Consider the following 16,919-nt stretch of genomic DNA (forward strand, 5'->3'; position numbering starts at 1 on the left):
CTTTGTTTTTCCTTTCCAACAATTCCTTGGCGATTCGGGGCCTTTTCTGGTTCCACACAAATTTAAGGGCTATTTGTTTCAGTTCTTTGAAAAATGTCATTAGTATTTTGATCGGGATGGATAGATTTCACTGGTGATGGGCGGCTGGCGGTGTTAGAAACACAAAGAACAGAGACGTGCTGGCCCTGGAAGTGAGGGCTGGGACACCGGTTGTGGGGTGTACAACCCGGGATGCTCCAGGGTTTTTAGCAGCANAGTGAGGGCTGGGACACCGGTTGTGGGGTGTACAACCCGGGATGCTCCAGGGTTTTTAGCAGCATCAACAGAAACAGAGTTAAAGAGGCCAAGAGAGCTCAGTGGAGAGCGGACTGTGATCTCTCTGTTCTGAGACAGAGGCTAGGATTTGGCCACTGCTGCTCTCTCAGAAGAGCCACAGAAAACCGCCAGGGAAAGCCACCAGAGAACAAAAGCCCAGAAATACCAGCTCACATTGTGCCAATCCCCATCCCCCCTAGGAGGGGACAGAGAGACCCTACCCAAACAGGGTTGCCTGAATATCAGTGCAGCAGGCCCCTCCCCCAGAAGGCAGGCTGAAAAATCAAGAAGCCCACTTCACCAGTGAGGTAATCTATTGGAGGGCCCTTTCCATTCCCTGAGGGAAGATCAGGTAATCTGCATGACAAAACCCTCTGTTCCCTGCTCCCCACCAAGGGAAACTGACCTTGCTTGGAATTTTCCTTTTTTTTTTTTTGGGCAAATAATTTTCTTGTCCCACCCGCCTTCCTATAAAACCTTCTATTTTGCGCAACTCTTTCGAGGCTCCCCTCTACTTGGCTAGATGGGATGCTGCCTAATTCATTAATCATTTAATAAAGGCAATTAGATCTCCAAATTTACTTGGCTGAATTTTGTTTTTAACACTATACAATGTGTGTGTGCGTGCGTGAGTGTGTGTGATTCCCTCTCCCTTTCTCTACCCTTCTTTGTTTTGTGTCCACCCCTCTGGTGTAGTGTTTCGTTTGTTTTTGTTTCCAGTACCTATACTTGCCACTTCTCTGTCCACTTCCCATAGTGATTTTGCGTATCAGCTCTTACATGGAGGTGATCTTGAAGATCAGCAATTCGGTCAACAAGTCAGTTCCTGTGTGTGTGGTTGTGTCTTCAACCGTTACCTTCTCGGGTCCACAGCTTTCTGTTCAATTGTAGCACTGGCTAGCAGGGAAAGAGGCTTTTTAGTTTATTTCCTTGAGTGAGAAAGCCCTATTGTAGTTCCAAAGGTTGACTCCAGTCTCCTCTGTCTTGCAGAATACTTGACCTATGTCACAGTGCAGAGGCACATCTCATTCTCAGCCTGCTGCTTCCAGATCAAGAGTCCAGCCAGCCTGTAGCTTCAACCACATGCAATGCGGTGTATGTCAATGCCTCGCTGACTGTGTTCACCAGGCCATGGACATGTACGTGATGTTGTTTTAATCCCCTTCTTCAACATCATTAATAACAAACTTAAGTTAAAATTTAAATAAAGGGATGGATGCCTGGGCGGCTCTGTTGGTAAAGCATCTGACTCTTGATTTCAGCTCAGGTCATGATCTCAGGGTTGTGAGATCAAGCCCCATGTCAGGCTTTGCACTTGGGTATGGAGTCTGTTTAAAATTCTCTCTCCCCCTCTCCCTCTGCCCCCTGCCACCCCTCTCTCTCTCCCGCCTTCACTTAAAAAAAAAAATTAAATTAGATCAAGATGGCTGATGAGGTCAGAGATAATTTTGCTGGTAAAGCACCACAGAATAAAACAAATCATGTGAATTTCAAAATATTAAACACAAATGCATAATTCAACATTCAAGGTTTATACTTGAAATACTAGTTTCTCTTTATTTCAATATCTGATTTACATAAACATAGTCTTGTTAAAAATGACTCCATATTTTTAAAAAGACTTCATTTACTTCCATGCTTTGCTTGTAATCACTATGAGGATTTTATGATCTGAAGTATATAGACCACCTTGTGTGGTAATAAGAAAAGTTATATCAGACGTCACCTATGAATTTAATAGAATTGATTTTCAGTTCTGTGTTACTTGATTCCACACAGTGTCACTGTGTTAAGACTCTCAATGCAATCTCTTGTCTACTTATGACCAGAAAGTCCAGTGTAGTTTGACATTTCACATATTGAAATTATCAAAGTATGTCAGTATGTATATTTCTAAGGGAAAAAAAAAAGAAAAGAAAAGTTTTTATTTTCCTGATCACGCAGGATCAAGCCATTTTGCCAAATAAGGTGTGCTGATTGTGAAAATGAAGTTTGCCTATACCAAATGCATCATTGCATAAAGAGATATCTCTGCTTTTCCAGGATCTAACCATGAAAAGCCTTAAAGATCTTATTTAGCTTCTTAATATATAATGGTTACATACTCAGTATGATTCAGCATGCAATTAACCACGATAGAATTGATAATGTAGACTTAATGTGACACCAGAAGTACCCTAAACAAGGAGCTTGTGGTTAAATGTAGAATACGAGATTTTAATAGGGCTAGAAACGACACTACAGAGACAGGATGTCAGCACAGAATCAAAACTGAGGTTTTCCCTTTGAAAAAGTTGTTCTTGCTCTTCTGCCTGTGATCGGCATATATCAGAGTAATCGAAAGAGAAAAACATGTATTTAGGATCACGGCAGAGACTCAAGAATTGGTTATAGATTGTACAGAGTAATAAATAGAAGAGCTCCATCCTCTAGCAATGGGTTCAGGAAGAAACAAACTGACTCATATTCAGCCAGTGTGACCAAGGTAAAAGCAGGTGAAAACAAAAGAAATCTAGTGGAGTTAGGGATTGGTTCATCAGTTTAATTTTTCACCTAATTATTTATGGTTATAGCCTCTTTTCTGTTAATTAGACTTCATAATAAAACTCTGTGCCAATGATGCTTGTTAGATACTACACACAGGTACCATGTACCTGATTCAGTGAGATAGCGTGTTTTATGGGGATCAGAACCTATGCCCTTCATCGAAGCAACAGTCAGCATGGAAATCACACATTCGACTGATCCTGAGCTTCATAACTTCCAGATCGTTGTGTACTTGCAAAAGATTTGGAATATAAATCAGCTTCAAAAAATAAACATGATTTCAAATATTGTAACTAGAGAATGGTTATATTCAAAGTGCTTTAAAAGAAGATCTTTTTCTGCTTTCAAATGACCACATACATGAAAAATTATTTAAATTCTACCAATATTCTAACAAATATATCAAGATAAACTTTCTGTCTGAAGACCCACCACCACAGCTTAAAATAATTTCTTCCTCTGGATCCTTCTGGATTCTTCTTGTTTATCACATGTTTTATTAATTTGGTATTTATCTGGCACTGCATTATATTATTAGTTATTGTGGATTTTACCTTTTGTTCAACTTAACTATAAGCTTCATTAGGGCAGAGAGTATGGTTTATTTCAACTCATGTCTCCAACACTCAATGTAGTATATTCATGTGACTAGTGCTAGGTGCTCAATAAATGGCGTTTAAAGTATACAATATTTCATTAATATTTTATTACATCCAACATTATTTAAACATGATGACTTGATGACTAAAAAATATTTCCTCTGTTCATCTGTATAATGTGTGAAATTAAAATTTAAATATACACAGAGCTTTGATATATATGCACTGTCACTTAAATAGTGTTGTTTCATTTATTTGAAAATGGCAAGGTTTCCAATCCACAAAGACACACTTGAACTTGGTTTTATATTGAGATATTATTTACATAAATCTCAGTTTAAAATCCAGAATTTTCTGTGTCTTTAACTTACATTCATTTTGGAATATGAGGAACGAATATTGCTTTGTCCTAACTCAAAATATTGGTTAACTACATGAAAGATATCCAATGTAGATCACTTAACTAAAAAAGCTAGAAGCCCTATTTTCTTTAACAAACTGATCTCCAATTCAATTAGCTTCCTAGATCTCCCTTCCTGCAGGTATTCACCTCAGTCCTTTGGAGGAGGATGTCATAGTCAGTAATGACAGGAAAATATATTCTCTCCAACCGAACTCATACCTCCAAAAATTCCCCAAGTTTTGAGCAAAGAAAATAAGCTCCAGAAGACAAATATCTCAAGGGAGTTTTCTATTGCAATAGGGTCCTTCACCCTCCTACATTCTTGAATCTAAATTGCCACAAATAGGCTCTAGTCATCCAGTGCTCCCCTCCCCTTTAGATTTGTTGCTCACACATTCACAAAAAACCATTTCCCTGATTTCCATGAGCATCTATCCAACAGACTGACCTCCTCAAAGATTTTATGAAATACTAGCTATAGAATTAAACAGTTAGAATAGACAGCATTTCCCAGCCCTCCCTAAACTTGCTATAACCGCATGATTAAACTCTGGCCAGTGGAATAGAAGTAAAGGTGTTATATGTCTCTTATGGAAAGCGTTCCTACAGATGAGGGTGGAGGTGGACAGTTGTCCTTCCCTCATATTGTTCTTCATCATACTGGCCAAAATACTGTCTTCATGGGTAAAGCTCTTCAGCCAGGAGTCACATACTGAGAATAGCAGAGCAGCAAGATAAAAGAAGCTGAGATTTTTACATGTGATAGCAGGAAACATCTATCTTAAGTTACTGCAACATTAGGCTTTCTGAAATCCAACATGAACTTGACCTGAATAATACACTTCTGTATTTCCAATGCCAAAACATACTGATTCCTCAATAAATATTTGTCAAATAATATTACAATATTTCACTGGGTGAATTGACTGTGTTTTAGTGCCCTTTTCAGGAGGAGGAAGGCACGAACTGAAAATTCTTAATTTCACTCTTTCTTGAAAGAGTGAATTCTTAATTTCACTCTTTCTTTTCCACTTTTTTTTTTTTTTTGAGGGAGAGAGAGTGTAATTGCGCATGAGATGGGGGTTGTGGGGGGTAGGGTGGGGTGGGGCAGAGGGAAAGGGAGAGACAGAATCTGAAGCAGTCTCCATGCTCAGCACTGAGCTGGACCTGGGCTCCATCTCACAGCCCTGAGATCATGACCTGAGCTGAAATCAAGAATCAGATGCTTAACTGAGTGAGCCACCCAGGCGCCCGTCCACTTTCTTATTATCTAGAAAAGACAGCCTGTATCTAGAGAAGACATCCTACTCCCAGGAGAACACTAAGATAATAAATAGGGTTCATCACTTTTTTCTCATTACAAGCCCTCATATTTTTAACCTGGAACTGGCTATCATAGAAGGAGAAAAAGCCCACATATGAAGAAGACATTCCTGCCACAACAGCACAGTTAGGGGTAAGGCTACACATTTTTAGTTCATGTTCTTATTCTTATAATTTATCATTAGAACTATCCTCAAGACTTCTCATATTCTTAAGGGACTAAAACTAGCTACAAAACTAGCAATATATATATATATCTTTTGGAATATATATATCTTTTGGAATACATATAATTATATATATAATTTCTAGAATATACATATATATAATTTCTGGAATATATATACATATATATATATTTGTATAATTCAGTTATTCTTGGTTTGGAGTAGGTATATGTAAAGTCATTTTGAGGGAATGACCTCATGAATGTCTGGGAGAGCATCCACTTTCCCACGGTTTTTATGCAAATCCAGAAGACACTATCAAACCCTTCCAATGGTGGCATCAATGATCTGGCCCTAATAAAAACATTTTTTGCATTGGGGCTGGGAAGTTGATAATCCCTTCTGCTTAGCCTTGTAAAAGTATTCATATGTAGCATTAATCTAAGAAGGAAAGGCATACTAAATACATTATGCATTTTGAATTCAAGAAAAGCAAACCTTAAGGACCACCTGATACATACATTACAGTGATAGCATTTGATATGTAACAAATGGATGAGTTTAGATCAATTTAGCTATCCAAGGAAAGTTTATAGGGGCACAACATGAAAAGTCATTACCAACACAAAAATATGTTAGAATTTTGTTTTCTGTTATGTTAAGACACAGCTGTTAGATTATTTTAAAAAGAGATAAAACAAGCATCATAAACTAAAAACAAACACAGTGTCCTGAACAACCAGACCAAAATAAAATAAAGTAAAATAAAATAAAATAAAACAAAATAAAATAAAATATCCTCAGCAATGTAAGACAATTTACCAGTACTAAAATAAAAGGCTTTGGCCTCCAATGAATGGAATGTTCTTGGCTGTTTTGAGAACGGATTTTGGCCACTTTGTTTCTGTTTCTTCTCTGCTTCCCCTCGGCAAGTCAAAGCCACATAAGCTCCTTAAGCATCTGGCAGGCAGGTTGCCTGAACTACTTTATCTGGATTTCGTATCACTTCCTGAACTGGTCGATGGGATCCACACACAAAACTCCACAAAGTTCCATCAGAATAGCCCAACATTTCCTTGAAAATGTCAAGAGAACTGCTCTTGGCATTATTTTGCCTTTAGGAGCCCCAATTTACCTCCCTAGAGATTAGGGAAAAAGGCCTTAAATGAATCCAATCAAGAACAGAGGTTCTATAAACAGATTATAAACTAAAACCTAAGAATTCAAGCCAAGTACTTTCACTAATTGTCCCACACTTTGGGAAGATGCTAATATTTAGACCATGTTTCCTTGATTTGTAAAAGCTATATTTTATTTGAACATATAAGATTTATGAAATGAAACATATTAAATAAAAATATAAAAATATCCAAAAAATAAGAGTTCATTTTGACACACGCATCTTTTTTTAATGAAGTTCGTGATAGAACTGTAAGAGGAGCTGCGTTCAGAAAAATAATCACAAGTAGAGAATGATTTTTTTTTTTTAGAGATTAAAAATATCCCTTTTCTTCCCCTAGTTCCTTTTCCCTTTAGTTGTCATAGGGATGAAGGCTCCAAACCTCAAAAACGGAGTCTTTCTGGCTTCTGAGTTGAGCCAGATTCTTAGCCTTATTTTTCCTTTATGCAATGCTCCCTTTGGTTCTGATGATTCAGACTGTGGCTCTGTTTTCAGTGCTATGGTTTTTGTTTGTTTGTTTTAAATCTTTGCTTTTATTAAGCCCTTTTGCTCATTCATTCAACAGGTTGATCATAAGCTCAAATACTCTCTTATGGATTCCTTTCTAGTAATATCTGGCACTATGCTTAATATAAAACAAGCATTAGAAAGAGACAGAGAGAGTGAGAGAGAATTGGCTCACACAATTACGGAGGTGGAGAAGTCCCAAGTTCAGTAGTTGGCAAACTGGAAACCCAGGAGAGCTGGTGGTGTAAATTCCAGACTGAGGGCAGGAAAAGACTTAAGTCTCAGCTCAAATAGTCAGACAAGTAAAATCTCATCCTTTTGTTCTATTTGGATCTTCAGCTGATTAGATGAAACCCACCCACACTGGGGAGGGCAATCCGCTTTACTCAATCTAGGATTCCACCATTAATCTCATCCAGAAACACCCTCATAGATACATCCAGAATAATATTTGACTAAATATCTTGACATCCTATGGCCCAGTGAAGTTGACACATAAAATTAACCATCACCTACGGCCTGATTGTACACATATGATGAGAATACAGTTAACTCAGTAACATAATGCATTTAAGTCAGAATTTAAGGTTAGTAAAAAAGACATTTTTATCCAAAATTGTCATCCTAGTTGACTAAAGTGACGAAAATTTCATCATTATCTATTTTTCTCCCATTATATTATACATCATTTATGGTTTAAAAAATCTAAATGCCTCTGGATCATAGGTATCTGCTTGAAAAATAGATTTCACTCTCCGAACCACTCTTCCTATTGCCATTTGCAAGCAGTAATAAAACTAGCATTTGTTGGATGGCAGATACTATGTTAAGTGTTTTCATACATCACCTCATTGAATGCTCATTATAATCCAGGGCTATAAGGTAGGCATTATCACCATCACCACTTTACTGCAGTTTAGCAATATTAAATAATTTATCCAAGTTTATATGGGAGTAGGTGATAGAGCTGAGATTTAAACTGAGGACTATTTGATCCCATGGCTCTAGTTCTTAACCTCTGAATTGTACTAACCCTTTGTTAAATTAGTTATGTGGAAAGGCACAGTTCCCTTGCCCCACACCAGTCAGAAAGATTGTGAACTGAGGGACATTCCCAGGTAGCAAGAGGTGTAAATGGTGTGAAATGCAACTGATATAAGAGTGGGGTATAATTGAAAAGAAAGATCCATTAGATCAAAAAATGTTTCTTGGCTGTGTGTCTTTGGGAAATTCACCAAACTTCAATGATCTTCATCTGTTTTATAATATATAAAATGGATAAATATCTCCTTTATTTAAAATACACTTTCCTAGAATCTAATGATGTGATATGTTAGAACTAGTTATTATGGATGCTTTTACTAAGATAAAATTCGTAAACCAAGAGCAAGATAACAGGATTATTTGTTAGAACTCAGAAGTGATTTACATACTTGTGTTGTGTGTTAGAGACCAGGGTGAAATGGGTCAGAAGGAAACAGATATGGTGGAAACTACTGTAGAGTTTTGGTAAACAATGCTTGGTGGACAGTGAGAGAATTAGTCTTCTTAGAAGTAAAAAGGTTTTCATTAGAGAGAAGGGGAAGATAATGTGGGAAAAGTGAGTAAGGGACACGTTTTGGAAGGTTATACCTGCTGAGTTAAGGCATCTGGTTTCTTCCTATAGTTTAGATTATGGGATTCCTCAAAACTTTCTCAACAGGGGATATGATGTAAAACTGAGGATTTTCATATCACAGTGATGTGAAGATTGATTAGATTTTAGAAATGAGAGTATAGTATGAGGTTCAGACATGAGGGAGAAATCAGAGTAAGAATGGTAGTTCTGAGATCAGAAAGTAAGAAATCAATAAAGAAAAAAAACAGTGGGGTAAGGATGAACAGGGCTTGAGTGATCTGATGTGGAGAAAAAATTGTTCAAACTTTTCAATCTTAGATAACTAATGATTATTATTAGTAGAAATTATGACAAGAACAGTTTGTGCTGGTTTGATGGAGGAAGATTAAATCTTGGATTTGAGGCAGTGATGGGGACACTCATCGGAAATGCCCAAAATGGAAGTGAAAATTTGGAAGTGGTAGCTGGAGGAGAAATTACAATATGTTTGTTAAACATGTAGAAGTGACCCTTGACGTCAAGGAAATGATTCTGTTGAGAAAAGACAAGAGAGAACAAAAACCAAAAATGTAGACATTGCTAAACCATGCTTCTCTTTTGTATTGAAATGAGTTAAACTTTTTTACATGTGGGCAAATGTTCATCCTAGATGAAGAGCATCTGTCAATTAAAAACCTTTTCTACAACTACATGTTAGTCCTTTCAAATGCATGCAATGCATTTATTCCAATGTATTACAAAGAAAGTTGACCTTTGAAAGAAGTCAATATCAAGGCATTTGTTTCAAAGGATTGTTCCTTTTCCCTTTAAGGTAATATTTTTTTTCAAATGCAAGACATGGCATCATTAAAACGTTGAAAACTAAAGATTTCAAATCAATTTTACACAAAAAAGCATCATCTTTCTTTGTTTTAAAATAAGGGGGTGGTTTTAATGTTAGCATATTTTCCACTATGAGGACTTTCATTCTGTTTTAAACTAGTCAAAGAACTAGTCAAGGAAGTAATCCCTGAAAATTTAGGGAAAATCACTTTATTTATTTATTTTTACCAAAATAATCTTTTCTCTGCTTATGTGTCACAGTAACCCAATATGGTTAGCCAGTATTTGCAAGGCAAGGAAACAAATATTTCCAGGATGACTTCGTAAATGACAAAATAAAACAATTCTGGAGCTTAGAAGCCCAGTTCATATTACATTATTGGGGATTATGAGTTTAGGAGTATATTTTTAACTTTTAGATGGAAAAAAGAAAAACAAAACAAAACACTGTTTTCAAAATGAAGATAACAACTGAATCAGGAAATCCTGAGAGTCTCATTATTCTTAAAAAGAAACCAGGAACAAAATAGGCAAAAAATAAATTTTTAAATTATGCCTATAAATTGTTTATAGTGGTCAACCATGACTCTGGCCACAACACAGCACCAACCAATCAATGAACATTCTAGATCTGAGCAAAAGAACGAGCTGTTCACTTTTTATAGGCTGCACAAAAATCAGAGTTTGCCAAATTTAGGCCAAGTCTCCATGGCATTTGGGATTCTACATATTTGAGGGGTTCTGACAATTTGACAAACATGGATTGGCCACATATTTATGCAAAGCTCTGTCTAAGTTGGAGAGTAAGAAGATAATGTAGACAGGCCTCTTGAGGTATGACAGGGGAAAGAAGATTAGTGTGGACTAAGAACACTATCCACACCCAGTGACTTTCCAGATCCTTCTCAACCCACTTTGCATTAATGAAATCCTTAATTAGAACTGAGTAGGATGGGGAAAGTATTTACCAGACTACAAGTGAATTCTCCTCACACAATAAACAGTCAGAATAGAAAATGATCACGTTCCCCAAGGCACTCCATGCAATGGGTAGAACCAATATGCCAGGAGCTCAGGCCTTGAAAGCAGTTCCGTAGAATGTGGGCAGTACATGGGATGAGGAAACAGTGCAAAGGGGGAGTTTTAACAATATAAGTAACATCATGACAGCAAGAGGTGTGCGTGTGTGTGCCTCTGTGTGTGTGTGTGTATGCGCATATGTTGGGGTAAATAATTACGGCAGATACTATACATGTAGGAACTTGGAAATACTGCCTATGAGTTTTGTTTGTTTTGTTTTTAGTTAAGACTTCATTTTTTTAAAAGATATTTTAGGTTCACAGCAAAATTGAAAGAAAAGCACAGGGATTTCCCATATACTCCCTGTCCCCATTATTGTATAGCTTCCTCCACTATCGACACCCCCTCCCCGCCAACCAGAGGGTACATTTGTTACAAATGATAAATGGAGATTGACACATCATAAGCACATAGTTTACATTAGGGTTCATTCTTGATGTGCATTCTATGGGTTTGAAAAAATGTATAAATGGCATGTGTCCATCATTATGGTATCATACAGATTATTTTAACTGCTCTAAACATCCTCTGTGCTCTGCCTATTCATCCCCAAATTCCTGAAAATTATTGAACTTTTTACTGTCTCCATAGCTTTATTTTTTCCAGAATGTCATATAGTTAGAATCATATAATATGTAGCTTTTCAAATTGGTGTTTTCACTTAGTAATATGAATTTAAGATTTCTCCATGTCTTTTCATATCTTGACAGCTCATTTCTTTTCAGTGCTGAACAATATTTCATTATATGGATGTACCACAGTTTATTTATTCATTCACCTACTGAATGAATGCTTCCAAGTTTTGGCAATTATGAATAAAGCTGCTATAAATATCTATGTGCAGGTTTTTATGTGGACATGTTTTTACCTCCTTTAGGTGAATACCAAGGAGTGCAATTGGCTGTATCATATGGCAAGAATACATTTAGTTTCAAAAGAGACCCCCAGACTCTCTCCATCAGTAAGTACTTGCACAAGAATCCCCTTCTCAGACTCTGAGTGATGTCTAAGGTATAGCCTTCAATCTATTCATCAGAAAACTTCAAAAAAATCAAATAAAATTCAAGGACTTTGGTGGAATATCAGCCTTGTGTTTCTTCTAAATAAGGCACCTTGCTAATACTTGCCTTAAGACAACATAATTTTTACTCAAAGGCCAAAAGTATTACTCTACCTAGTAATCAGTAGAGGCCCTCTTTGTAATTATTGTGAATAAAAACAATATCCCCAAAGTTGCCCTCATTTCTACCACTGACCAAAAATACTGCCGTCCATTTAATGGACTCAATCCATCATTTCTATGTCCAGGTGACACTCTTTATTTTCCAACAGAAACATCAAATGAGGAAAAATAGTATAGTATGTATTAAAAAATTTAGTAAAATACTATTAATTTGTCAACTTAACACAAAAATATATTTCCCAGAATTCCATTTTCCCTAGTTAGTGTTGGCCACAGAAGACACTTTGGAAGCACGGAAGTGAAGCAGGAGCCACATTTCTTAAGCTTTGGTTGATGGAAGATCCGAGGCACTGTGGCAGCTGTCACTGATTTGTCAGCCTCTTTATTTGGTGTGAGGCAGCTTCTCGAACGATACTTCTCCAGTCCTCACCAGCTTTCCTTTACTCCTCCCTGTTCTGAGTCAGTATATTTAGCGCTGGTCAAGCATACCAGCTTCTCCTGAAAGTCACTCATGCAACATGGAATTTATTTACAAAGGCCATGATAGCTACAGTCACTGCGGAATTCCCAAACTTCCAACAGGAGAGATCCACAATGAGTGTTTGACAGAGCACCATTCTCCAAAGGGTCAGGCAGGACCTGGTCGTAAGCTGATTATATCAGACCACTTATATCCTAGGAAGGGCAGCACTCTATTTTCTCTGGAATAGACACCTATTATGGATAAATACTTGTTTTACTTGTTTAGATTTTTTTTTTCTTGCAAAACCAGTATCCTTAGACTTACTGAATGCCTTAGTCACTGTTCCATGCAGGATTGCTTCTGATGAAGAAATTCACTTTCTGACCAAGGAATTTTACATAAAAAATGAAGCATAGCAATACCCACAGGATTAACTGATATTACTATGTTGTCCAGCACTCTGAAACAGATGAACTAAGAGAATTGTGGAATGAACTTTTAAAGATTCAATTACAGAACCATCTGGGAGTCAATTCCTTGCAAGCCTGAGATAGTGTTCTTCAGGATGTCAATATCTTCTAAATTAATAACCTCTATGTGGTCACCATACCAGGCAAGAAACCACATGTGGGTGCTTGCTGAAAGCAAAAGGCATGTGGGATGGATAGTGAAAAAAAAAAAAAAGATAGTCATAAATAATGACCACTACCATATGACCAGGTGAGAGAAAAGAACCACAATGGGTCATATTATTCACCTGACATTGAAGAATGTCATCTAATAAGATGAGTCTGTGTTGAGCATTCAAAAATATTGTTCTCATGCCTTGAACCTGTTGGGTATCGCTTATTTACTTTGATAGGTGGGTAAACTTANGACCACTACCATATGACCAGGTGAGAGAAAAGAACCACAATGGGTCATATTATTCACCTGACATTGAAGAATATCATCTAATAAGATGAGTCTGTGTTGAGCATTCAAAAATATTGTTCTCATGCCTTGAACCCGTTGGGTATCGCTTATTTACTTTGATAGGTGGGTAAACTTAAAGAGTTGGTGACTCCAATTTCAGCTGCCCTTCCATGTGTAGTTTCACTTCCTGAGTAAATCAACACATTCCTCTGATACCTGGTATGTAGATATAGTCCCGAGCTGGTGAATTTCTGTTTTTGCTAGAAGACAGAATCAAATGAAGCTGTATTTCTCCTGGTAAGACCAGCAGCACATCTCCAGAGTCTTATTTCAGAGTTGTATCAGCTCTCCAGTCCTGTAATACTCTATTTTCCAGGGTTATCAGTTGCCTGCAGTCCACAGGAGACCACACTGGTCCATTACATGGATGATATGCTCTTGTGAGGACTCGGTGAAGAGGAGGTAGCTCTTTAGAAACCTCAGTAAAACAAATGAGTGCCAGAGGGTAGGAAAAAGAAAAATCCCACAAAACTTCAAGAACTTGCGATCTGGTGAAATGTCCATGTGTCCATTGGTTGGGGGCCTTGTATTGACTCTCTACTGCTGTCATAACAAATTTCCACAAACTTATGGTTTAAATAAACACAAGCTGATTATCTTCCTGTTCTGCAGGTCAAAAATCTGATATGGTTCTCACCAGACTAAAATGAATGTATCAGGAGGCTGCATTCCTTTCTGGATGCTTCTGGGGGGAAATCTCTGATGTGGCATTTTTAAAAAGATCTGAAAGAAGTCAAGAGCTGAAACATGAACACCTTGGTAAGGGCATTTAGGCAGTGGAAGAAACATGTGCCAAGGCCATCACGTAAGAGCATGTCTGTCAGGTTTGCGGACCACTGAAGAGGCCAGTGAGCACAGGCGAGACTGGCAGTAAGTGAGTAGGGAGCAGATGGGGAGAAAGAGGTGCTGGCAGGGAATGTAACACCTCCTTTATACGGGATCTTATTTTGAATGACATGGAGGGGAAGGGCATTAGAAGGATTTCAAGAAAGGAATGACGAGACCAAATACCATATTCTTATAAGGAAAAAAACAACATAAGAATTATTTATAAAATACCTAAGATGAAATATTGGTATCTGAGAAATAATCCAAGAAATGGCACATTAGTGTATCAACAACCCTGGATTAGACATCAGTAGACTAGTTTTCCTGTGAATATTATAACCATTTGCATGACATTGTACTTAATCTATGCAGTGAATAGGATGTGTGTGCAATAAAAAAAAAATAACAAAGAGTTATTAAAGGAAATCAGTTTCTTCTCCACCTCACCCTAGGCAACTGTTGAGGTTTCTGACATTTCTTTTTATCTCTCATAGCTTATTTTAAAATTAAATCAAATGTATCTGTAGTTGTACTTTGGTGATTCATTTCCAATAGTCCTACACAGGAAGAAGCAGGTAATAACTTTCTCAAATGAACACAATGATTTCTACAGCACTGTCTCTATTCCCTTGGAATTGACTTACCTTCCCATTGAACTAATTTTACCCACAAGTCTCCAGTGAGAGCAAAACCCCTAAATCCAGAGCCATTTGGAAGCTGATAATTGTCTATGCATATAAAATAATTTTTTAAAATAATGTAACAACAGCCTATTTTTTTTAGTTCCAAACTAAAATTTTGAGGAAAGTTAGAAAAATCTCCAGTCTAAGACTCATTTTGTAAACCTCTGGCATTTCATCCATAGTTGTTATTTATTCGACTTTGAAAAAGTTCATAAAGGTTTCAATCTCAGGTTATAATAAATCTATATTTTACTATTGAAAAATAAATCATTACATAGAGCAATGTATAGCCACAATGTGATAAGGCTGTTACTTCAACAAACTAACCAGCTTCTATAAATTCATAGAAATAGTGACCTTTTCAAGCTTTTCACTTTTAGACGGTGTCTTTGATTGTAGTGTTGTTATTATTTAATACTCTAAAATAATTTCATTCTTTGTTGATATAATCCTTTTATTATAGGACCACCCAGCTTTTACAGTACAATTAAAAATACATGTTTGGCAGTTATGGTATGACAAGTTCCTTCCTAAATGCTAAGAACATAAGGTAAATAATATAGATTTAAGCATTTGCTTAATACCAGTAACATTCCTAGGTGCTAATCTAGTCAACCAAAATGCAAAATCCTAGAGGGACCCAACAGTAGCTAGTATTTCCTACTATGTCCGGTAGGACTTAGCCTCATCACTTAGAGTAACTACTTGAACATATCATTTCAAAACTAGCAACACTGAGATAACAAGAGAGCTGAGATTCATTTATAAATAGTGAGCAGATACTTTCAGAGAGCACATAAATGCTATTTTATAGGGATAAAATTCCCTATGACAGTGTTCCTCATACTGGAGTCTCTTTTAGCCATGTTTTTGCCAAAGCTTTGATAAAGCTACTAGTACTGGAGCTTTGGATAAACAACCTTTTATTGCCAATAAGTCTTTTGAGTTGGCATGTTCTTTGAACTCCATTAAAAAGAAATATGGGGGAAAAAGACATTTTATAGCACTATTCATTTTGTATCATTACTGCAAAGGATAGCCTTAGACAGCGATACTGATGGCCAAAATATAGAAGGACGATTATAACTTTAGTTAAATGTTAACACCTTGGATTCAATGCTTTTCCTTCATTTTTTAGTGGATTTGAGCANATTTTTTAGGGGATTTGAGCGTTGACTTTCCAATAATGTTGCTTATTAATATACCAGTATAATAAAATCATTTCCTATGAGATTTCAGATATATTTAATTGTTGTAATCAATTGTTTATGAAAAAGTAAAGGCCAAATATAACCTCACATAAAAATAACATTGTAGAATCATTTATAACTAAAGCTTGTTAGTAGTTTTTACTGATTACAAATAAGGTTACTATGAACATTCATAGTGATGAGCTTTTCTGGTGTGTGAACGGAAGTTTTCATTACTTACGGCAAATATCCAGGGTACTAGTGCTGAATTATATAATAAATGTATATTTAGTTCCTTGAGAAACTGCCCAGCTTTTTTCCAAAGCGGCTATATAATCAAAAGNTAAAAATCACATGGGGGGCACTGAGGTGGCTCAGTTGGTTGAGCTTGCAACTCTTGATTTCGGCTCAGATCACGACCTCAGGGTTGTGAGATAGAACCCTGCATCTGGCTCTAAAGGGAGTCTGCTGAAGATTCTCTTTCCCTCTGCCCCTCCCCCTGCTCACACGTTCTCTCTCTCAAATAAATAAAGAATCTTTAAAAAATATATATANGGGTCTGACTTCAAGACTACCCTGTTTTTAGTTCTCTGGCCAGAGAGACTGAAACTTTTCTTGTTGCTGTTATTGTTGTTTTGTTTGTTTTGTTATGTTTTTCTTTGCTCATTGGAATTTCTGAACTGTGGGCTGTTTTAGCACCCAAGCCAGATGTACATATTTTCCTTCTGACACTCTTCACTGGGCATCCCTAGCCAGTCCACCTTTTACTCTCCAATTGTTAGAGACTTCTGAGAGTTGTTTTATGTGTTTTGTTCTGATGAAAATTTAGTTCTAATTAGTGGGAGGGGTCTGGCGGAATGTGCTTACTCCATCTTGACTAGAGCTAAAGTCATGGGTCAAACTCATTTATATTCAATTCCCATGTATCATGAGAAAAATCATGTATTTTAGAAAGTCAGTTCCATCATGTTGAAGCAAAGTGTTTTGGTACTCTATACCTCAGTCTGAGAGAGAAACATGTTTCTACACGAACATG

Source organism: Ailuropoda melanoleuca, chromosome 17 (genome assembly GCF_002007445.2).
Source record: "Ailuropoda melanoleuca isolate Jingjing chromosome 17, ASM200744v2, whole genome shotgun sequence".
Lineage (NCBI taxonomy): Eukaryota > Metazoa > Chordata > Mammalia > Carnivora > Ursidae > Ailuropoda > Ailuropoda melanoleuca.